A 22942-nucleotide genomic window follows, 5' to 3' on the forward strand; every position below is an offset into this window, starting at 1 on the left:
AAGAGAGGAAAAGAAGGGAAGGGAGGGGAGGGGAGAGGAGGGGAGGGGAAGGGGGGGGAGGGGAGGGAAGGGAAGGAAGGGAAGGAAGGCAAGGGTAGGGAGGGAAGGAAGGAAACAACATCCGAGAAGCCATCCTGGAAGCAAACCATCCAAATTAGGACTCAAAATTCATGGACCTTTAAGGGAAACACCAACTAAAATAAAAATGGAACGGACTGCATAAAAGTCATAACATGACTGAAGGTGGTAAGTAACTGAGTAAGTTATGTGAGCAAGCATGTGCTCACAATGTTTATGGGACTGACGGCACAGGGTGTGTGCCCAACTGAGGACTCGTACCCGCTAAGTCCAGGGTTGCCGTGCTACGGGTTTTACAGGTCTGTCATGTCTGGATGCACCATCGTGGTCAACTCACAGCTCCATTCCTCTTCCCTGGTTTTGTACATTAATTTACTGCCTTCATCACGGGCTACATTCATGAAAACTAGATGAAGGCAACAGAGACAAGATGCTGCTCTTAGTATTTGTTTTCAGGCATAATATTAAAATGTCTTAGGCTTGTGAGTACTTATACATTCCTGGATTATTACAAAGCAGAAGGATGGTTTCTTACTGTTACAAAAATTTCCCTTCATCGCAGCTCCAAACCACATACTGGCCACTTTAGAAGAAACAAAAATCAACCAGTTGACATCCTTAGCTGCAAGCCAATATGGAGCCTTCTGCAGGACCACAGCCACCTTTTATTAATTTAAAGTGGGGGTGCCTGCAACATTGTCTCCAGACTATAATGTGAGTCGCCACTCGGGGAAAATGCTCATTTCCAACGCACTATGAGTGTTCTCAGAGTGAACTGTGCAAAGGGATTTCTAAAATGTACTGGAAAGTAACTGCATATTTCTACCTTATTGCTCCAAAAGGTCTTGCTAATGGAAGAGAAGAGAGAAAAACAACAGGGATGGAACCCCATCCTGTTTATGACTCAAGACAACAGTCTGGGCTCTGAATGCACATTCAAATCAACTTTTAAAAATGACCTTTAAGAAACAGAGAGGCATTTTCCACAACCTGCCTACCCCTGGCCGCCCGAGTGAGAGCCCACACAAGCCTTTTTTTACAAGTAAGTCTCTTGTGGACCTTAATGTGCAAGAGGCTAGAGAAAACAACGACTTGAAGAAACAAAGCTACGGACACGGGACACATGCAAGACACTGTCCAATGGACAGAAAGATCTTCTGGCCTAGGGCCATCATACGTATAACACTAGTACTGACCTATGCCGTCTACCGCCTAGAGCCAAAGGCTGGCCCCAATGTTTGATGTCTTGCCTTTAACATGCCACATGCTCCATAAATGTCACAGAAACAACTAAGTCCATCTCTAAAATCTACCCTTGAAATGGACCCACAATCACATAATGGGCATATCGGGCCTATTTACAAATTGCAAACTTTCCATCTCCCTAAGAACACAGGAAAGCTGAAATGAGGCGCACAAGTTAATGTTGTTAAAACTGAGCTGTATTATAGTGGCTTAAAAATATTTCCTTCAGTTAAAAACTCATGGACCCCTTTTGAACTGTTTTCCAAATCAACTGGCCATTCTCTTCCATCAGTACAGCTGAACGAGCACCACAGATCAGTAAAGTTGATTTCCAAATAGAAGACCTTGTGAAAGTACAGTATCTCCTCCAAAGGCTTAATGTTTTCCTGGATTTTGGAACACTGTTCTCCATGCTAAAATCAGTTTTAATACTGCTGCATTTTCTCCAAGTTTCAGGGCGTGCTGCTCATTTAATTGGGTGAGTTTGCCTCTCTCTCTCATTATTGGCATAGTTTCAGGTCATCTGAATCTTCAAACATCTAATTAGCTCTTGATCCCAGTCTCATACACGCACATTAATAATAATACAATTACAGCGAGCATGCCATGTTACTTGAAAAGATCAAGGGAGTCTTTCTTGCATATTTTTCTATTTCCTCCTTGCTCCTTCCCACTGGAAAGCATTAATAAAATATTATTTTTAAGTCAGTGACTGATTTAATGTTAATGAGTCATGCTCACATCATCTTATCTGAGGCTTTCTAGAGTCTGAAATTTACCAGCCAATCTCAATTCTGTTAATCTTAGATGTCTGAGAATCATGGTTGCAGAGATCGCAAGGTTGAGCAACACTGTTCATAATATTCAAGTGATAAATCTTCCTTTGCAATTTCTGTGGCATTTTATTTCGCTTCCCTTAGTTTCCAATTTGCATTTAATTCTTTAGAAAGATGACAGTAATATGCATCCACCCAAAAGACACTGCCAAAAACACAAAAATCAGTTCTCATGAGCATCCTGAGGCAGAAAAGTTTCTTTTTCTTACTTGCAAGTTAAAACCATAAACATTGGTGTACTTTTACACATTTAGTTAGGAGGATATGTAATTATTCATTTGATTGCGGACATGAGTTTCGCAGATTTGTAACGCCACAAAGTGCTAACTTCTCTGTGTCTTTTCAAAACAAAATGATTCTGTGAAAAAGGCACACTGCATCAGAAACATTAAAATAGAAAACAGTCTCAGCGGACCATGAAAAGGATTACAAATTACTCACATATTTTAAAAGTACAATCAGTGACCATTTATGTGTGATACTGCACTATGCACACATCTCTAATATAGATTTTTCCTTACATTCCCACAAGAAAACAAACCAAGAGTAACAACAAGGAAAACCAATTACAATGCTTGCCCTTATATTTTCTGCACCTAAGACATTAGTTGACGCACTAGAGGTCAGTGGGAAAGCCAATGTTAGGTTGCTCCAAGAAGCACGCATCGGTCTGACCACACAAGGTGAAAACAGGAGCCTGTGTGCTCAAGCCTGTGCATTTATAAAGGATAGAAGAGAGTGTTAACAGACTCTGAAAATGTCAAGGGCATGGATAATTTTCTGATTCTTCTCTTCTTCTGTACTTCATTATCACGTGTGACTTTCAATGAAAAACATTTATTATTTTTTTTCCCAAAAGTGCCAGGTTAGGGGGCGGGGGGGATGAATAGGGAAGCAGAGAGTATTCCTAAGGCAGTGAAACTGGTCTGTTTGACATCATAATGGGCCATACGTGTCACTGTCCATTTGTCCAAAACCACCGAATGTACAGCACCAAGAGTGAACTCTATGGTAAGCTGTGGATGTTGGGGGGAGTATGATGCATCTTCAGTAAAAAATGTACCATTCTGGTAAGCGATGCTGATAACTGGGGAGACTGTGCACGTGTGAGGGGCAGGGGGTATCTGAGAAACCTCTGTACCTCCCTCCCAATTTTGTTAGGAACCTAAAACTGCCCGAAAAAAAAATAAAATCTTTTAAAAAAAAGAATCACCGGGAATGGTGTTTCTGAGTTGAAATAGCATATAGTCACATGCAGCACATCAGCATCACCCATGCTCTTGTAACTCCTGAACGTGGCTCCTAAAAGTGCCATGGTTCTCGAAACTGTCATTATACATGGGTGACCTCGGTGTCTCAGAACAGAAGCAGTACGATGCCCCCCAAACATTACAGTATCTCCAGTTTTCTTCAAGCGCAAGGAGAGAATCCCCAAATAGCTCTTCAGATTCTCTGTGGTTTAAATGCCTTTTTTTCTGTATTCTGAATGTCCAGGATGCAATATTATACGTTCACATGTTTAGAGAAATGGGGTGCCAGCTAGGGATTCTCAGGGGCCATCTAAGTCAGATACATATTCATGACAATATTATCTGGTATTTTAATCAATTAATAGGATAGACAGTCTCTTTATCCATTACTTTTTTTTTTTTAATGTAATGTAGTAAGTACTTGATTCATCTAAGAAGGACAAAACGAGAGAGACAATTAGAGGAATCAAACTCAGAGCAAAGTTCAGGTATAAATGTAGGCCCAATACATAAACCAGTATGTTACGAAGAGATGTATCCCAGGTGGATGCTGGGAAAGTAAAATATCATAATGCTTTGGAAAACAATATTTGAAGACCCATAAATAAAACAGTACACATCATTCATTGAGCACTTGCTGTATTTTACCACTGGACAGAATATTTTATTTGCAAACTGTCCTAATAACATTCCTGTTAGAAACGCGTGACTACACTCATTTCCTAATAAGAAAAGGGAAGCTCCAAAGGTTCAGTAGCTTGCTGAAGTGCTGTGACTATACAGGGACAAGGTGGAACTCTCCCAGAGGCCTCTCCTTGTCTATTGACTCCTCTGTCTTTTGCACAACATCTTATTCATTCTTTTTTTTTTTTTTTTAATTTTTTTTCAACGTTTTTTATTTATTTTTGGGACAGAGAGAGACAGAGCATGAACGGGGGGAGGGGCAGAGAGAGAGGGAGACACAGAATCGGAAACAGGCTCCAGGCTCCGAGCCATCAGCCCAGAGCCTGACGCGGGGCTCGAACTCACGGACTGCGAGATCGTGACCTGGCCGAAGTCGGACGCTTAACCGACTGCGCCACCCAGGCGCCCCAACATCTTATTCATTCTTGAAACATTAATCGCAATAACCTTCTTCCTGAACCTTTGCCAAAAGGAAACTGTTTTTAACAAATCAAAAGTTACGTGTCAGGAAACATTCATAGCAGTAAGAAGTGTCAAGGGCCCACAAAAGAGATTAGTGCATTAGGTTTTGCTATTTCCATGGAAAGACAACCATTAACTTACAATTTACACATTTGGTGTTATGGAAAATGACACTGATAAAGTATTAAATAAGAGGGGTTCCTGGCTGGCTCACTTGGTTAAGTGTCTGACTCTTGATTTCAGCTCAGATCGTGATCTCACAATCCGTGGGTTCAAGCCCTGGGCCGGGCTCTGTGCTGACAGCTCAGGGCCTGGAGCCTGCTTCGGATTCTGTGTCTCCCTGTGTCTCTCTACCCCTCCTCTGTCCACTCGCACACGCGCTCTCTCTCTCTCTCTCTCTCTCTCTCTCTCTCTCTCAAAAATAAATAAATAAATAAATATAAATAAATAAATAAACAAACTTTAAAAAAAGTGCTAAATAAGAAAGCAGACTAAAACACTTTATGAAGACTACAATTTCTAACACATAAAACATAATTCTAAGATATTTAAAAGACTTTTAAAAATGTGTTTTAAGCAGGTTCGAATTCGAATGTTTTTAAATATTCCATAGATTTTGACACTGAAAAATATTAGTGTGAGTTGGATATAATTTGAACTTAATGAAAATCTTTAAAGAATCTAATTTAGATGTGATTAACAAAACAGACCCTTGAAAAACCCCGCAGTCTTATAACGGAAGAAGGAACATGAGGGTATTAATATACCTTTGGCCGTTTAACAATACCTTTCACCACAAACAGCCCTGTGTTTCGGGATAGTCGCTGTAACCTCTCTGAATATTAGTTTCCTTACCTGAAAAAGCTGGGTTTGGAGATCATGTCTTCACTTGCCTTCGGTGGTAATATTCTACAGATGTATAAATCCTAGGAAGAAAACATATAAGAAGCAAAGTCATTGGCATGGCACTATTCATAATACTAAGGGAACAGTTTTGGAAAGGTTGATTGATATAATCCAAAACACTGAACTTGGAAACAGCTGTGGATACATGACATGTCCCTGTATAGACTTCTAAGAGGCATCAGCAAGGCTGACAAGTCGGATACACACAGCAGGTTAAACAGGTGGTCATCGGGACTACAATACATCAGATACTGATGTATTCACATCAAAGCTTCCTTCCGAGGGGACTGCGTATGATGGTATTGGGCTCCCGGGCGTACCCAGAAGAGATGGGGCTCCCTGTGGTTCGTGCTGGCGGACCGGGGTACGTGATGACAGGGAGGTACAGGTGCAGCTGGCCGAAACATTCAGAATGATCACAGCACTGGACCCAACACCGCACCTTGCTTGAGTGTCTCCCCCACACCGTAGAATATTCCACGCCTGATACCTCACCCACAACTGAAGGTCACGGCTCTCACCTTATCCACATAAGCTCAGCTTCTGAATCTACTTAGTCAGAAGGTTCCCACTGTCTAATTGACACACAGAAGGCAGGTTTTTACATCCTCCTGTGCTCATTATCAGACTGATCAGATTCATCCATGGTATGCGTCCCTTTAAGGTGTTTGCTATAATTATCCATGGCATATAACCATGAATATAAGATCATTTATTTTTCTACTGATGGGTATTTGGAAAGTTTCCAGTTTGGGGCTGGGAATAAAGGTTCAAATGGAAAATTCAACTTCCTGTGTGTATATATTCCCTGATTTAACGAAGCAAGCAAACGACACCCCCAAAGTGAGGCCTGAAATGGAGGATGTGGGTGCAGTCATCCAGGACGAATTTTTCAAGGCGTCTGTGCTATCCCGAACCCATATTTTTGCCAGGAGTTACAAATTCAACTACTTTAGAAGTGGGCTGGGGAACAGCCTGGGCTGCTGTGTTCCAGGTACAAATACTAAGTTCAAGGATGCCAGTCAAATCCGGGATGCTCTAACGACACAGTTACAGCACGTGATGCACCGAACTGATCAATATGCAGCTACATTCTCTTCTGAACACGGTTTCATAATCTTCCCATCGGCCACTATCACAACTCACAAGACACTTCAAAGACATTTATAGGACTCTATGCCTCTGGAGACTGTGCGTGATGCTAACATCGCAGCTTCTACGAGTTATCGTTTCACTGGCCATATATCCTACTGAATTAACTGTGCTCTTTTGTATCTTGGACGAGGGCTAACTCCTGTTCCTTACCTGGCTAGACAGTGTACGAAGCTCAGACTACGTGGCATCCATACCTCACAGCTAATATGAGGAAAATTCTACAGACTCTAGGATGGTCAAAAACAATCCCAACATCCCGATCATACTTCTGGACCTACATGAAAGAATGTGCTTGACATATTTCTCCACAGAAGCCAAGAAGAAAAGCAATTTCAGAATTTGGGGTTTGTGCACTGGCCCGGTTGTAAATTTCTTTTTAAGTGATTGAATTTCATCTTGTCTGAATACTGAAATAACAGGAAATAACCAAGAGACCAAGAGATGAATTTATAACGGGGTAACTTATATAAGTTTTACATAAACACTTTCAAGAGCATAGTATGATTTTCAAACGTCTCCAATTATATTTGAAAAGCAAATAGGTATTGTAGCTTAGTAGCATAAAACTGCAAAAAATAAGTCTATGATAGTACATATCCTTACTTCCAATTTTTTCCCCCAATTTGCCTTCTTAGGAACACTGATTAGAATATTCCAACAAAGACCACCATTTCCAAAAATGTAAAGCGATTACTTGGTCAACCTCTTTAATTCAGTTCAATTATTTATTATATTATTTTCATTTTATCTATATTCAGGATGCCACTAGGAAAATTCCCATTTTCACCCTGTCTTTCAGCAAATATTTCCCTGAGTACATGGTACACGCCTGCCTCTGAGCTAAGAAAGGTATATATCAAGATGGGGACAGAGATGCACAAAGTTCTTGTTTTGTTTTTTAATGAAAAACACTTGTCAAAATTTAATCTCTTCTCGGGTTTGCAGACGACAACATGCTTATGGAATTTGTATGTTATTAAGACCTTCAAATCCTTTCTTTATCCCCAAGAGCCTTGAAGTATCTTTATGCAACAGTTTGAAGTTCACATTCATTGTCTTTGTAAGTGAAGGGCATGGTGACTTTCTATCTTTGATGTAACATTGACTTTTCTTATTTTCCATCTTTAGAGTCTGTTTTTTAGTGTGGTTTTCGGCTGACTAGTCTACAGAGAATTTACTAAGTCATCAATCATTTCCCTGTTTGAGTGGTCTCTTCACCTTCTCCAAACACCAGAAAAACTCCCTTACTGGTGTTGGATTAATACTGATCCTCCTGTCGTGGCCATTAGGAACTTCAAATAATTTAATTTGAAAAAACAAGTCACACGAATTGACAAGAAGTGTGCACAATTTATTTCCTGACGCACTCGTGCCTGAAAACTGTAAGGCAAGATATTCTCTTCCAAATGCCAATTATTCATATCTTTGTAGACAGCTTTCTTTTTTTAGCCTCTGAGAATGACAGTTTTGTAGGACTTTGAAGGTCCTGATTCCTAAAACTGCTCAAACACAGCTGGGTGTCCATGTAATACAGATGTAACGGGAGCCCCCAAACAGGCCACAAATTCAATCTAGAAAATTTCCCAACACCCCTTCCAATGCTCCTATACCCTGAGGTTCTGTGAGTCAAAGGATCAGTGTTTTTGCTTAATTTATATTTTGAATCCTCCTTGGGGACTAAAACTCTTTTATGTCCGAGGATCCCATAAACACAGAAGTGAGACCCTGGCGAATGACACAGTATGCTGATGAAATTTTACTGAGAGAGAACTACAATCTGGATACTTACCATATTATCTATACAAGCATATTTGTTTATGGGGCTAATAATTTCCCACGTTTTTAAAGTAGGTTCCAAGCCCAATGTGGGGCTTGAACTCATGACCCTGAGATCAAGAGTCGCATGCTCTACTGACACAGCCAGCCAATCGCCCCTATTTTGGGTTATTAAAAAAAAAGTTTTTAACGTTTACTTTTGAGGGATAGAGAGAGATAGGGCACAAGTGGGGGAGGGGCAGAAAGAGAGACAGACAGAGAGAGAGAGAGAGAGAGAGAGAGAGAGAATATCTCAAGCAGATCCCAGGCTCTGAGCTGTCATGGGGCTCGAACCCACAGACTACAAGACCATGACCTGAGCCAAAGTGGTACACATAATGACTGAGCCACCCAGACACCCGTTATTTTTTAATGATGATCCTGCTTAGGTGGAAAATGTTGGATTTTTAACTTTTGCAAATGCCAACAAGTCAGAGACAACAACATGATGTTTAGTGCATCCTTTTTGTTATTTCTTGTAATTTGTTACTGAAATATTTCAATGTTATAAGGAATAACTTTATTATTTCTTATGCAATAAATTGTAGCTGGCCAGGGCACAGAGAGGAGAACAAATCAGCAGTCAGCACTTTGGCTGCAGAAGATGTTAAGAAAATTCATGGTTCCCACATTCCAGAATTTTCTTCCAAAAACCAACCAAAAGGGATGTTTAAAACTAACTGATTTCAATAATTAAATATAAAAGTTGGATGGATGGGATATATTTAATACACTTACTACACGTTTTTGTTAGTGAGTGATTCTACAATGTAGGCTTCATGTTTCTTCTTTACAAAATTCACCCAAGGGTTCTAAACAATTCTGCAAGCAAAGTTTATTCATTCAATCAACAAGAGGTGTTCAGTACCTATTAGGTGTTACACAGTGGGGATACAGAAATTTAAAAAACAAAATTAATGTTTACTTTTGAGAGAGAGAGAGATGGAGAGACACAGTACAAGTCAGGGAGGGGCAGAGAGAGGGAGACAGAGAATCAGAAGCAGGCTCCAGGGTCTAAGCTGTCAGCACAGAACCTGATGCAGAGCCTGAACTCACAAACCGTGAGATCATGACCTGAGCCAAAGTTGGACGCTTAACCGACTGAGCCACCCAGGCACCCCCAGAAGTTTTTTAAAACATGAGTATCCCAGACCTACACACATCACTGTGATCTCGACAGATCTGCCATCCACCCACCTATCTTTATCTGCCTGTTTGCCTGCCTACCTACCTAGCTACATATAAAGCAAGAGAATTATAAAGGCACAGAAGGAAGTCACTTCTCTCTATGGGGAGTCATGTTAGGCTCAGCACACTATTGATAAGTAGGCTTTTCCTGCCCAAAGAAAAAAGACTCATTTCTCAGAGGGAACAGCACCTGTTGCAAACTTACAAACCGATATGGTGGTGCCTGAGATTAATATTACATAATTGGGTTGGGATTATAGTCAACATAAGTATTGCCTTTTCACTGTATGTTACAATCTATCTTAACACTCGGGAATTTATTAAAATGATGATTTTATTACCGCTCATGATTCTGTGGGCGAGCTGGGCTCACCTAATATTATCTGAAAGAGCGTGACTGGATTGGACATTTATGATGGTTTAGTTATATTTCTGGCAGCCTGTCACAGATCCTTACGAGACTGATCTCTGCAGGCATGTCCACACATCTGGGATTCCCATATAGCCTCAGAGCCTCTTCCTGAGTGAGTCTCAAGGTCTCCCTGTGGTCTCGTCAGCAGGCAAGCTGGACTTCTTGCAGAGTGGCTCAGGGATTGTGAAATCACAAAAGTAAAGGCTTCCACACCTCCCTGAGACTCAGGCACGGAGGGGCACAGCATCACGTGACCAATAAGGTCAGGGAGACAGCCCAAATTCAAGGAGCAGGGGGCCCCACAAGAGCATGCATACAAGATGCGGTTCAGCGGGAGCTGTCTGGAGACTTGTGACCAGCATCCAATACCTGGTTTCCAAACATTCACTTCTCTTGCAAGGTGCCGAAACCTCACGCCATTCCAGCATCAGGGTCAGGCTTAAATTAGAAGACGGCGTCTCCTAAATCATCTCCTGGTGCAGATGGCTTTACTTGGATGTAGCTCCTCTTGACCTGAAGGTGCAAGGCAAAGAGGTAATGGATCGGCCTCTACAAGCAGGAGACAGAGGCCTCCTAGACTCCTCCCAGGTAGAAACCTACAGCCACGAGACAGAGGCCTCCTCGACTCCTCCCAGGTAGAAACCTACAGCCACGAGACAGAGGCCTCCTCGACTCGGTCGCTACTTCCCCGAGTATGGAAGGCTGTGCGGGAACAAGGCCCTCACGCTGTCAGCCGTTCCTCCCAGCTGAGAGGTGCTGTGAGGCCCTATCTTAACCCCTGCAGGAATCCTAGCCCGGGGCCAGACTACAACGCAGTTGATTTCATGTCGATCCTGAGACGGACTTCTGGTACGGTGCTGAAGTTGATCTTTTCCCCAGGCTTTTAACTCACTTTGGGAATTACTTACTCACTAAACAGGCCGGTGTTAAGACGCACGTTTGTTTTCCAAGGCCGTGCTTCTCAGACTCTATCATTTCTCTAAATTCTGTCTCCAGATTGACTTGCTTTTTCTACATCAATGCTTTACCACACGCACACGCAGCTAGGAGGGGCCAGGTGACGTCACCAGCAATTTGCACGATGATGTCTGTTCCAGGGCAACAACTTATTAGGTACATTTTCTCACTTCCAAAATTACCAGAAACAACAAGTTTACCAATATTTTGTGAACGCACAACACTGTCACATTTTTTTTTTTCCCAGCATCTTACGGTACTTTCCTTCAGACTTTTACAGCTTCCTACATTTTCAAAAGTCCTTGGTTTCCTGTTCCATCTTGACCATGTTTGTGATGGCTTGGCCCTGTGCTGACATTTTACTTTTACTGCGATGCCACGAACAAATGCTTCTCAAGTTTCTCTTGTTTTTGCTATAGAAGGTGATTTAAACGCTAAGCTGTCCTGAACCCCTGGATTTGAGGAGGGTTGGTTTGGACTCTTCTGGGGACGTGCCGTTCTTTGCCTGGCAGAATTCGGCTCTTCTGACTTTTCTGTAAGGGATCGATTTACCCCAGGAAGACACTACATTCAGGCATCTGGCTGACCTCTGACTTCAGGTTAAAACCTGAAGCCTTTACATCCATCACAGAGTCTGCTGGGTTCTCCTTCCAGCCAAGCTCAGTGGTGCCACTCAAGCCATGCTTACAGACCTCGCAGAAAACAAAAAAGTGAGGGAGTTGCAAATCTGGTGCTCCAGCTTTCAGTCTCCAAGGATGGGGAGGCAGATGTCACGTGGGCTCTCTGGGCAGCCCACCTCACTTAGAAGATCTTGAATGAATTTATTTCGCTTTAACTTCTTTCCCTTATGTTTTTGGTATTTTTTTAAAAAAAATTTATTCAGTTTTGAGAGAGCAAGAGAGACAGAGAGCAAGTGGGAGAGGGGCACAGAGAGAAATACACATAGAATTCAAAGCAGGCTCAAGGCTCTGAGCTGTCAGCACAGAGCCTGGCATGGGGCTCGAACTCACGAACCATGAGATCATGACCTGAGCTGAAGTCAGGTCTGACTGAGCCACCCAGGCGCCCATGTTCCTGATATTTAGAAAAGCGAAGGATAGAAAAGAAATACAGTGGTGTTCCTGTTCGATTTTCTCATCATAATGTGTACTCTTGGTCTTCTCAGGTCTTTGATGGCAACACGGATCTTCAAAGGGATTCATTCCTTGGAAAAATTCCTCCAGTCCATCCTGGGCCAAATTCTTTGTCTATCCTAATGCCACTCTCACAAGTTGAGGGTAACTGTCAACCATCTCACAGGGTCACATTGACTAACCTCTCTCCTTCTAGAGATTCAAAGGAGAAAGGAACGCGAGAAGCTACACGAACAGGCACCAAGGTAAGGTTGCAGACACTTGGAGATGTCAGGTCCATTGCATGCTGGTTGTTAAGTCCTCTCCTTTGCTGCAATGCAGCTGGTGTAGGGGAGCAGGCTGGTCAGTATTTGGTTTGTGTGTTTTCAAATTTTCATCTTGCTTATTCCATCCCTGTTTTCCACTACAAGTTATCTGTTGCAAACACTGGCTTACACAGTCTGAGCATGACTTACTGCATGTTTATGTCGTGCTTCACCAGGTTGCTGACTTCCCCACATTTCCTGATAATCATCAGCTGAATGCAGGGGCTTGATGGAAATCAGATTTCATTCATTTGGCAAGACCATAGTTAGAATTCAACTATTTTTCATCAGGAGGTACATGTTTTCTGGTTTTTGTCTTTTTTTATGTCATCAGCATTGAGTGTTCAATGCCTATATCCATTAATTCACTGAGGGCTACAAAATGGTGATGTTCTAATGTGATTGTTTTATTTGTTCATTTAACTGTCCTAACTGTATAATTCTCAGTTAACACTCTGCTGCTTACATACAAAAAGCAAGATATATGTTAGATTTTCAAGGTAACTGGCTACATATCATCTTCACAAGGTAACCCACTCTTTTGATTTTTGAATGTCTTTATAAAATCATGGATATAAATATATTGATGGGTTTCAATCCATTGCAAATCTTACCCTAGGTGGAGCTCAAATTGGCTCAGCCTTAGCAGGTATAGGTTCCATCCAGTTGGCCACTGAGTCCTTTTGATGTAACCCTACTAGATTCTGATAACTTCCATTGCTCTGATTTGTCCTCATGTTCTAGTCTCATCTCCTGCAGCCTCTGCCCCTGAACAGGAATCAGTTATTTCTCCAAGAAACTCAAACTTCTGAAAATAGGAAATGCTGTATCAAAAGTAAAATCTGGGGGCGCCTGGGTGGCGCAGTCGGTTAAGCGTCCGACTTCAGCCAGGTCACGATCTCGCGGTCTGTGAGTTCGAGCCCCGCGTCAGGCTCTGGGCTGATGGCTCAGAGCCTGGAGCCTGTTTCCGATTCTGTGTCTCCCTCTCTCTCTGCCCCTTCCCCGTTCATGCTCTGTCTCTCTCTGTCCCAAAAATAAATAAACGTTGAAAAAAAAATTAAAAAAAAAAAAAAAAAGTAAAATCTGGGTCCTAGCAATGCCATTGTCACTTTGGTCATTGTTTCTAAGAATTTTCAACATGGTTGAAAAGTACATATGCAACCTGAGAGTTCATACTCATATTTCCAATGCAAATTTAGGAGTGCAAGGTTTTTAATCTCTTGCAGATCACGTCTTTGTTCCACCTTGAGAATATTCATTCTCAAGAACAAAGGATGATAGAATTAAAGTATCTCACCATTAATCAGGCACCCTATTCCACAGTACAAACACAACAGTATCAGTATAATGGTACTAAGACTGATTACTGCTAAAAACACTTCCATTTTTGGCATATGCTATGCCATTCTCTCTCATTTTCAATCACTACACTACATCCATAGCATCAGAATATATGGCAACTGCATTCATTCTCTTCGCTTTAACCTACGTTTTGTCTTATTTTTACAAGGTACCTATAATTAATGGCCAACGCTATTCTTATGGTGATGTCTCTAGTTATTTCCGCTGTCCGAAGACTGTCCCCTGGTATGTCCTCAGGAAACGGTATGGGAATGATGTTCTTGGGCGTTTATAACAGTTTGTGCTATTATAAATTAAATTGTTAATTCTGTTGTAAATTCAATATGGCTTAACCACAAGAAAGCTACTTACATGTCTATGCCTATGTTCTAAAAAGCCACTGTATTTACCATACTTATGTTTTCCACTAGTTGTTGTTGTTGTTGTTGCTGTTGTTATTATTATCATTATTATTTTGGCTTTCCCATCTTCATACAGGGCTAATTTTGATTTCTAACATTTTAAAGAATTGTAGTGGCTAGTTCCTCCACACTGGGATTGATAATAAAAATGACAGCAGGCACCCTGCTCTCTTTCCCTTTTTAAGTTTCTATTTTAATCCCAGTTAGTTAACAGACGCTGTAATATTAGTTTCAGGTGTATAATACAGTGATTCAATACTTCCCTATAACACCCAGTACTCATCATGACAAGTGCACTCCTTAATCCCCACCATTATTTAACCCATCACCCACCCTCCTCCCCTCTGGTAACCATCAGTTTGTTTTTTAGAGTTAAGAGTCTGTTTCCTGGTTTACCTCATTTGTTTTGTTTCTTAAATTGCACAAACGGTTGAAATCATATGGTATTTGTCTTTCTTGACTTATCTCACTTAGCGTGATACCCTCTAGCTCTATCCATGTTGTTGCAAATGGTGACATTTCATTATTTTTTATGGCAGAGTAATATTCCATTGTACGTATACCACATTTTCCTTATTTATTCATCAGTCCACGGACACTTGGGCCATTTCCATAAGTTGGCTATTGTAGGTAGTGCTGCCATAAACACTGGGATGCATGTACCTCTCTGAACTGTATTTTTGTATTGTTTGGGCAAATACCTAGCAGTGCAATTACTGGATTGTAAGGCAGTTCTAGTTTTAACTTTTTAAGGAATCTCCACATTGTTTTCCAAAGCGGCTGCATCAGTTTGCATTATCAACAACAGTGCATGAATGTTCCTTTGTCTCCACATCCTTGACAACATCTGTTGTTTCCCGTGTTGTTAATTTTGGCTATTCTGACAGGGGTGCAGTGGTATCTCGATGTGGTTTTGATTTGTATTTCCCTGATGATGAGTGATGATGAGCATTGTTTCATGTATCTGTTAGCCATCTGGATGTCTTCTTTGAAGAAATGTCTGTTCGTGTCTTCTGCCCATTTTTAATTGGATTATTCATTCTCTGGGTGTTGAGCTGTGTAAGTTCTTTATGTATTTTGGATACCAACCCTTTACTGGATATATCATTTGCAAATATGTTCTCCCGTTCTGTACGTTGCTTTATAGTTTTGTTGATTTTTCCTTCACTGTGCAGAAGCCTTTTATTTCGATGTAGTCCCAGTAGTTTATGTTTGCTTTTGTTTCCCTTGCCTCAGGAATCATATCTAGAAAAATGTTGCTACAGCTGGTGTCAGAGAAATTACTGCCTGTGCTTTCTTCAAGGATTTTTATGGTTTCAGGTCTCACATTTAAGTCTTTAATCTATTTTAAGTTTATTCTTGTGGAGCACCCTTCTTTCTTATTGACTCTAATGGAATGTCTCTTTAAGCATCAAGATACATTTGGTGGAATTTATTTTTATTACTCTCATTTCTATTTTGCTTAGAACTTTTAATCTGAAATAATTGTTGGATTCTATAAAATTATTTTTGGCACTTCTTGAAGCAGTAATTTTTTTCATTTAACTTAATAATGTCATGAATTACATTAATAGATTTCCTAATATTGAATCATTCCAGTGTTCCTAAAATAGATGCTATTTCATCATTGGGTATTACTTCTTAATATATGGCTAGTTTAAATGTTCACTTAAAGAAAGTCTGCATTAATATTTATGTAATTGAGATGACATATATGCACATGACCCTCCTATTTTTTGATCTCTGTCACATTTTAATATCACAGTTAATCTACCTTTATAATATTTAATACAAGTATTCCTTTTTTTTATAGCCTTGGTCAGTTTTAATACCATGCGGATTAATTGTTCCTTTAAAGTTTAATAGCAGAGAAATTTCACCTTCTTTATATTATGAAGATTACCTATGTGATAACCTTCATCTCTCATTTTGTAGGTGGGTGGGAAGAGAGGGGGCATCTTTGACATCTTTTTCCAGTTGAGACCATGAGTACCAGTCTATTAAAATTCCACCAGGGAAAAAAATCATCCTCACAAACATGCTGCTGTTTTCGCTCTCTATGCCAAATTTACATTCGTACTTATCCATTACATTTTACTCTTTCTCCTTCATTCCCTCTCTCTCCTTTTCTCCCTTTCCTCTCTCTTCTCCTCACCTAGGCTAGTACATACAGTATTTTCTCTAGAGGTTCTGCAGACTAACACCATGTCTTAAGAAACAGACCCTACAAGGAACTATCAAGTTTGTTTCCAGACCCCAAGGCCAGTTCCAAGACAGCAAATGGAGAATTTGTCCTCATCTGCAACCTTCTACTAATCCTTGGCTTATCTTATCTTATCTTATCTTATCTTATCTTATCTTATCTTATCTTATCTTATCTTATCTTATCTTATCATCTTAAATTGCACCAAGAAACTCATGGGAATGAAGGGGAGACAATCGCTGAAGCCAGCATGGCCATCTCATCAGGGAACAAGACAATGGGAAGCAAGCTCCCAAGCAGAATGATGAGAACAAGAAAGAAGTCTGCGCCCAGAGTCTGGATTCCCTAAAGTACTTACTTTGTTCAGCTAGCTCATGGGTCCCGAACAAGCTGGATTGGTATCGACCCAGTGCTATGGGTTAGACAGTCCTTCCCACATCTGTGGAACCAGATCCAGGACTTACTCTGGGGTGAGGTGCCCCCACCATGGGACAGATGAAGGCAAATTGAGCCAAATCAAATGCTGCGATCATAGGGAAACTTCATAACCTCCAGGCTCTTAGAATTAGGCCAAATTACTTGTCACTGAAAGGGACTTTAGTTCCAGAACAGGTGGACAGCAGATAAGACTTCAGAGTCATCTGAATCTATCCCTGTAATGTGCCACAAACACTCCCCTGCTTTATGTTCTGGTTTTATGTGTTCTGTTCCCCATGTCAGGGACCTTCTCTCTTAAGAAGCCTGGGGTCGGGGCGCCTGGGTGGCTCAGTCGGTTAAGCGGCTGACTTCGGCTCAGGTCGTGATCTCGCGGTCTGTGAGTTCGAGCCCCGCGTCGGGCTCTGTGCTGACAGCTCAGAGCCCGGAGCCTGTTTCAGGTTCTGTGTCTCCCTCTCTCTGACCCTCCCCCATTCATGCTCTGTCTCTGTCTCAAAAATAAATAACCGTTAAAAAAAAAAAAAAAAGAAGACTGGGGTCAACTGAAACAATGACAGTGTCGGCAGATTTAAGTTGCACACATGGCCAGTTTGTTTGAGGAAACCATATAGTATTTACTTATATATCTCACCCATTTTCCGATCTTACAACTACTCGTTGTTTTTAGCTGTATTAATTTTTCCTTCCTCCTATTTTTAGGGTTGTCTAGTTAAATGACTGTAAGGTTTGTATGGTCCTTTACTGGGTTTGAAATGAAAACATTAGATAATTTGAATTTTCTTCTAAGGACATGCTGGACTGGACCGTCTGCGTGTGATGGGCTGGAGGTGGCTCACGCTGACCTGTTACATTTCCAGGAATTCAGGAAGCCGCTGTTCAATGCTGTCATTATTAAAAATTAAATTATATAGGGGCACCTGGGTGGCTCGGTTGGTTGAGCGTCCGACTTCGGCTCAGGTCATGATCTCACGGTCCGTGGGTTCGAGCCCCGCGTCGGGCTCTGTGCTGACAGCTCAGAGCCCGGAGCCTGTTTCGGATTCTGTGTCTCCCTCTCTCTGTGACCCTCCCCCGTTCATGCTCTGTCTCTCTCTGTCTCAAAAATAAAAAGCGTTAAAAAAAAAAAATAAATAAATAAATAAATTAAATTATATCAACTTACAAAGTCATCCTGAAACCGCAGTGACACATATCTAACCCTACAATTCTCCTTTCCCCCTATTTTTTCACTACATATGACCTCTGCCTCTGAGGTTACTTATGACCATGACAGTGATGTCACATAGTGGTATCTACTGCAGGTCTGTCCCCACTTCTGTGTGTAGTGACCAAGCCGCAGCTTGGAATTGGCCACAGTGGGGGTATTCACACCACAGAGGTCAGCAAGACCTGCAAACCAGGACGGAAACTGATTGTTTTGTTGATTTTCTTCAGACTTAAGAAAACGCTGGAGACAATGGTAATAATGCAGACTGACCGTAAAAGAGTGCTGAGCCTAGCGATTGCATTGTGGTTAGTATGATACATTTCCATGCCTTTAGCTCCAGAATACCCTCATTTACGAGGGGCCTCATCTCCACAACTGTTCACTACTTTCATAAACATCTATTACAGCTCCGACGGTCTCCTGAAAAACGAAGGAACCTGATCTAAAGTTCAGTTAAATTCAATCTAAGCTTTGAAAAGCTAGAAATAAATCACTGAGAAAGTCAAAAGAAAAAGCCAGTATATGAACGAGCAAATACTCCATTATGTCCATTCCCACTTTTTATTCCATATATATACACGTATACATATACATATACACACATACATATAAACACAGATTTCCTACTTTGTGATAGATGCATGTATGTGTATATGTGAATACATGGAAGTATACATAGGTATCCATATTTATATCACATATTTAATTGTTACCCTTTTCTCTTTAGATTTATTCCCTCAGACCTTAGTAAGTGTAAGTAAGTGTAAGTAAAGCAGAAATACTTTACAAGTTCCTGGAAACAGTAACCCCAAAACCTATCTTCGAGTTACAGTAGAGTAGCAGAAAGCCAAACACACAAAAAACAAACACAGAAACAAGCAAACAAAAGGCCGTTGCGAATATACCAAGCACAGTATCACCAGTCAGGGCAGGAGGGATGACGATCCAGTAACAAAGTGTCTCCCACATCTCAGGGACTCAACACCACAAAGACGTATCTCTTGCCCCCTTCATGCACGCGTGGCCCTCCTCCGATTACCAGGTGTCATCTCCACAACACAGTGGCCTCCCAAGGTCCCCGAAGCAGAGGAGACGAGGGCTGAAGCATTCTGGGGGATGTTGGTCAGAGCAGGTCTACAACTGGCTCCCATCCCTTCTTCCCTCTCCATGTCTCGAGACTGAGTTCCACACTCAAGCCTCAGCACACAGGGAGGATGGGGAGTTGTGTGTCGGCAACAGAACTGGTGTGGTGTTGCAGCAACACGATCCAGTAAGTAGAGGGGTGGGCAGCTGACCCAAGCTGGGCGAATCACATTCTGCCTCCTGATGATGTGAGACTTGTGTGGAGGCACCAACAGTAAAGACAAAGGAGCTGCATTAATGGCTCTAGAGGCTCTTACAACACATGCTGTCTTCTGCCCACAGTTTTTTATCCATGTCAGAACCACTCCTGGCTTTGCACAGCATCCCGGTGGAGCCCACCACCTACTTGGCCATGAGACCAGAAGTGACCATGAGATACACGCTGTCCACTCTGGGGTGCCACTGGACACCCATCCATTAATGATACCTTTTACTTTCTGTATTCTCGGTTATGATATCCAGGGACTCTGGTGACCCTTGGTGGAACTGCCCCTCCCAAGGCTAGCCAATTCCTGGGCACAGAGAATGTCTCACGTGGTGGTGGTGGGGGGGTACCCTTCATATGCACACTAACCACTCCAGAGTCCATTCCTCCCTCCCTGGCGACTGTTTTCGCTATTGGGCACCTACACTGCAGGCCACTATTTCCCTGCCTGGAACAGCCCAGGGTCTGCTGTCACTCCCACACCCCAGAGCCTGCTGAAATTATCCACACAGGCGCATTCTACACCTGCTTCTCCTGCTTACCTCTCCCATTCCTTCCCACAACATGGTTCTTGTCTATGTTTTCCCCTCCTCCTCGGACTCCAGACTGACCCCGAGGCTTCCCATTACATATGACAACCAAGTGTCTGATCTGAACCTAAAACTATAATCACAATCTCTTGCTGTTTGTCATTTTTGGGAAAATACATACAGTTATGATAAAGGAAGATACTCAGATGTTAAAATGTACAGATTTGAAAACTTTAAAAAAACAGTACAGATAGAAAAAGAGCAGTGCTTCCCAGGGATCAGGGGAAGGGTATGGAGGGGAGAACAGGTGGATAACGGAGACTGGGGGGGGGGGGAGGTTGAACAGATGGATAACAGGGACTGGGGAGGAAGGGATTAACAGGTGGATAATGGGGACTTGGGGGGAGGGGTGAACAGGTGCATAACAGACTGGGGGGGAGGGGAGAACAGGTAGATTACAGGGAACTTGGGGGAGAGGGGTAAACAGGTGGATAATGGGGACTGGAGGGGGTGAACAGATGGATAACAGGGGCTGGGGGGAGGGGTGAACAGGTGGATAATGGGGACATGGGGAAGGGGTGAACAGGTGGATAGCACGGTCTTGGGGGGGAGGGGTGAACAGATGCATAACAGGGACATGGGGGGAAGGGGTGAACAGGTGGATTACAGGGGACTCGGGGGCAGTGAGACTCTTCTCTATGGTACTGTCATGGCAGATATGTGACATTACATGTCTGGCAAAACCCATAAAAGTGAACAACTCTAAGAGTGAACCCTTCTGTAAACTAATGACTTTAATTAACAGAAGTGTATAGGGGCGCCTGGCTGGCTCAGTTGGTTAAACATCTGACTTTGGCTCAGGTCATGATCTCACAGTTTGTGGGTTCAAGCCCCGCGTTGGGCTCTGTGCTGACAGCTCAGAGCCTGGAGCCTGCTTCGAATTCTGTGTCTCCTCCTCTCTCTGCACTTCCCCCACTCATGCTCTGCCTCTCTCTCGTTCAAAAATGAACATCAAAAAAAAAAAGTGTATCAATATTGGTTCTTCGATTATAACAAATGACTCACACTAATGTAAGATGTTAGCAATGGAGGTCGCTGACCAGACGAGACAAGGCAGAGAGAGTCACTCTGTACTTTCTGCTCAAGTTTTCAGTAAACATAAAACTGCTGAGAACTAAAGTCTATTAAATTTTTTTTAAATTTCATCCACAGAATGCAGAAAATGAAATGTTTATAATGGCAAAAAATTCAAGTGATGCCTTAATTAGTAAGTTGTTGAGAAAATTTAAGTTAATGGCAGTTTGTTGCAATATGTGAAGTACAATTTTGCGCCAAACCAGCAGAAACTTCAGAAAGAGCAGTTTTCCGAAACATGAACACAAAGAGGGTGTTTCACGTGGTTTGCAGACAAACCTACCTGAAGTGCGTCTGAGATGATTCAGAAGGGCTTCCTGTCCTCACTCGCTGCCTAGATGCCTCCCCGTGCTTGAATTCTTTGTGTCTCATAACCTACTCTTGACTTGCAAAGAGCACATGAATTGCAAATAACTGAGACTTAATAAATTTATTATCGGGCTTTGTTCTATGGCAGGGGGAAAAATCAGGCCACTGTGACCTCAATTTGAGGGCAGCACAAAGCGTGGCCGGTGCAACCCCCAACTTTGCTCTCATGGTGAACCCTGCCTTGGATGGGGAACGCTCACAATGGTCCGCATGGGGACGTGTTTACCTCCCCCACCATTGCAGGCCCTGAGAACACTGCCGAGCGGGCGAAGCGGTCTCTAGGGCTGGGGTGCCAGCCCCAAGCATCCTAAGTGCACCCCCAGCTGCTGATAACTGAGCGGCTAGGGCCCCTGATCCTGTGCTTTCCAGCAGGCACCAAAATGCTCCTTCAAGCCCATTAACTTTGAATGTGGTCCCCACCAACAAGGGTGCCCATTGTTAACCACAGTTGAATTCCGTGAAATGCTGGTTTTGAATGTCTTGAGTAAAAATTCTTCCCAAGCTGTGAAAAGTTGGCAAGAGCCTGATTAATGGGACTGGAGCTTAAACAATGCACCGTGTGGCTAAGTCATCGGGGAAGCTTGGAAAATGAAGAGCTTGAAACACAGACGTTAGCCAAGGACAGTGACGCCGACCAAACCAAACAAAATAACGTTATCATCTGGGAAAAGAAATACACAGATTGGTTGCAAAGTGTTCTGGGATGATTTAAAGATGAAACGCTTAGCCATGTCCTCACATAAGGACCAAAAAAAAAAAAAAAAAAAAAAAACCCGAAACAAAACAAAACAAACAAAAATTAGAGTTATCATTCTCAGAATTTGAGCAGTTGGATCACTGGTTTTATTCAAAATTGGGAACAGGATTCCTGGTTCTGCCTGAGTTAAGCCTGCAGCATATGTCTGTACAAGTCCTCAAACAGGGAGGGATATTTCCTAAAGGGATTTAGTGGATTTGCCCTGGCCTTTTTAGAGTGGCCCCAATCTGTTCTGTCCTTTGGGTTCTATGTCTCTCTGAGACTCTGGGAATCTTTTCCAATGATTTATCTTCAAAGCTCCCCCAAACCTCTTCTCAACTGAAGACCCTACTTCTGACGTCATTTGGAAGATAGGAAGCCACCGGCCTGGGACTCATGGGTCCACTCTAAGAATCTATATGACATTCTCTGTAACCTACTCTAGATCCAAGAAATACTTCTTGATTATAGAAAATAGGTACCGGGACAAGATGGCTCTCAAAAGTTCTATCATGTACCCTCTCAGGGTCCCTAAGTTAGTTATTTAGTCTCCCCAAGCCTCAGGAGTCAATAATAGTTCCTGTCGTACAGGGTTGTTTTGACAACTGAACTCTCTAACATAGGTGAGATGCTTACTAGCACAGTGCCTTCCTACATAAGTTCTTGGTAAAGGCCAACTCTAATATCACTGCTGATATTAACACTGTCATATAAGAAAGTCAGATGAATACAGTCATTTTCTCATTTCCTTCTCACATCCATTAATCCCCTATACACATACATGTTTATTTATT

General features: G+C 42.1%; 1 long non-coding RNA gene across 1 annotated transcript in view; it reads right to left on the reverse strand.

The window, feature by feature from the left end:
* The window catches only part of LOC121020178 (uncharacterized), a 528280-nt gene that overhangs the window by 280422 nt on the left and 224916 nt on the right, over positions 1-22942 (reverse strand). Inside the window, exon 4 of the long non-coding RNA XR_005786000.1 lies at positions 5411-5481. This is a non-coding gene — a long non-coding RNA (uncharacterized LOC121020178). The remainder of the gene's footprint in view (positions 1-5410; positions 5482-22942) is intronic.

Source organism: Herpailurus yagouaroundi, unplaced genomic scaffold (genome assembly GCF_014898765.1).
Source record: "Herpailurus yagouaroundi ecotype Mexico unplaced genomic scaffold, PumYag 248, whole genome shotgun sequence".
Taxonomy (NCBI): domain Eukaryota; kingdom Metazoa; phylum Chordata; class Mammalia; order Carnivora; family Felidae; genus Herpailurus; species Herpailurus yagouaroundi.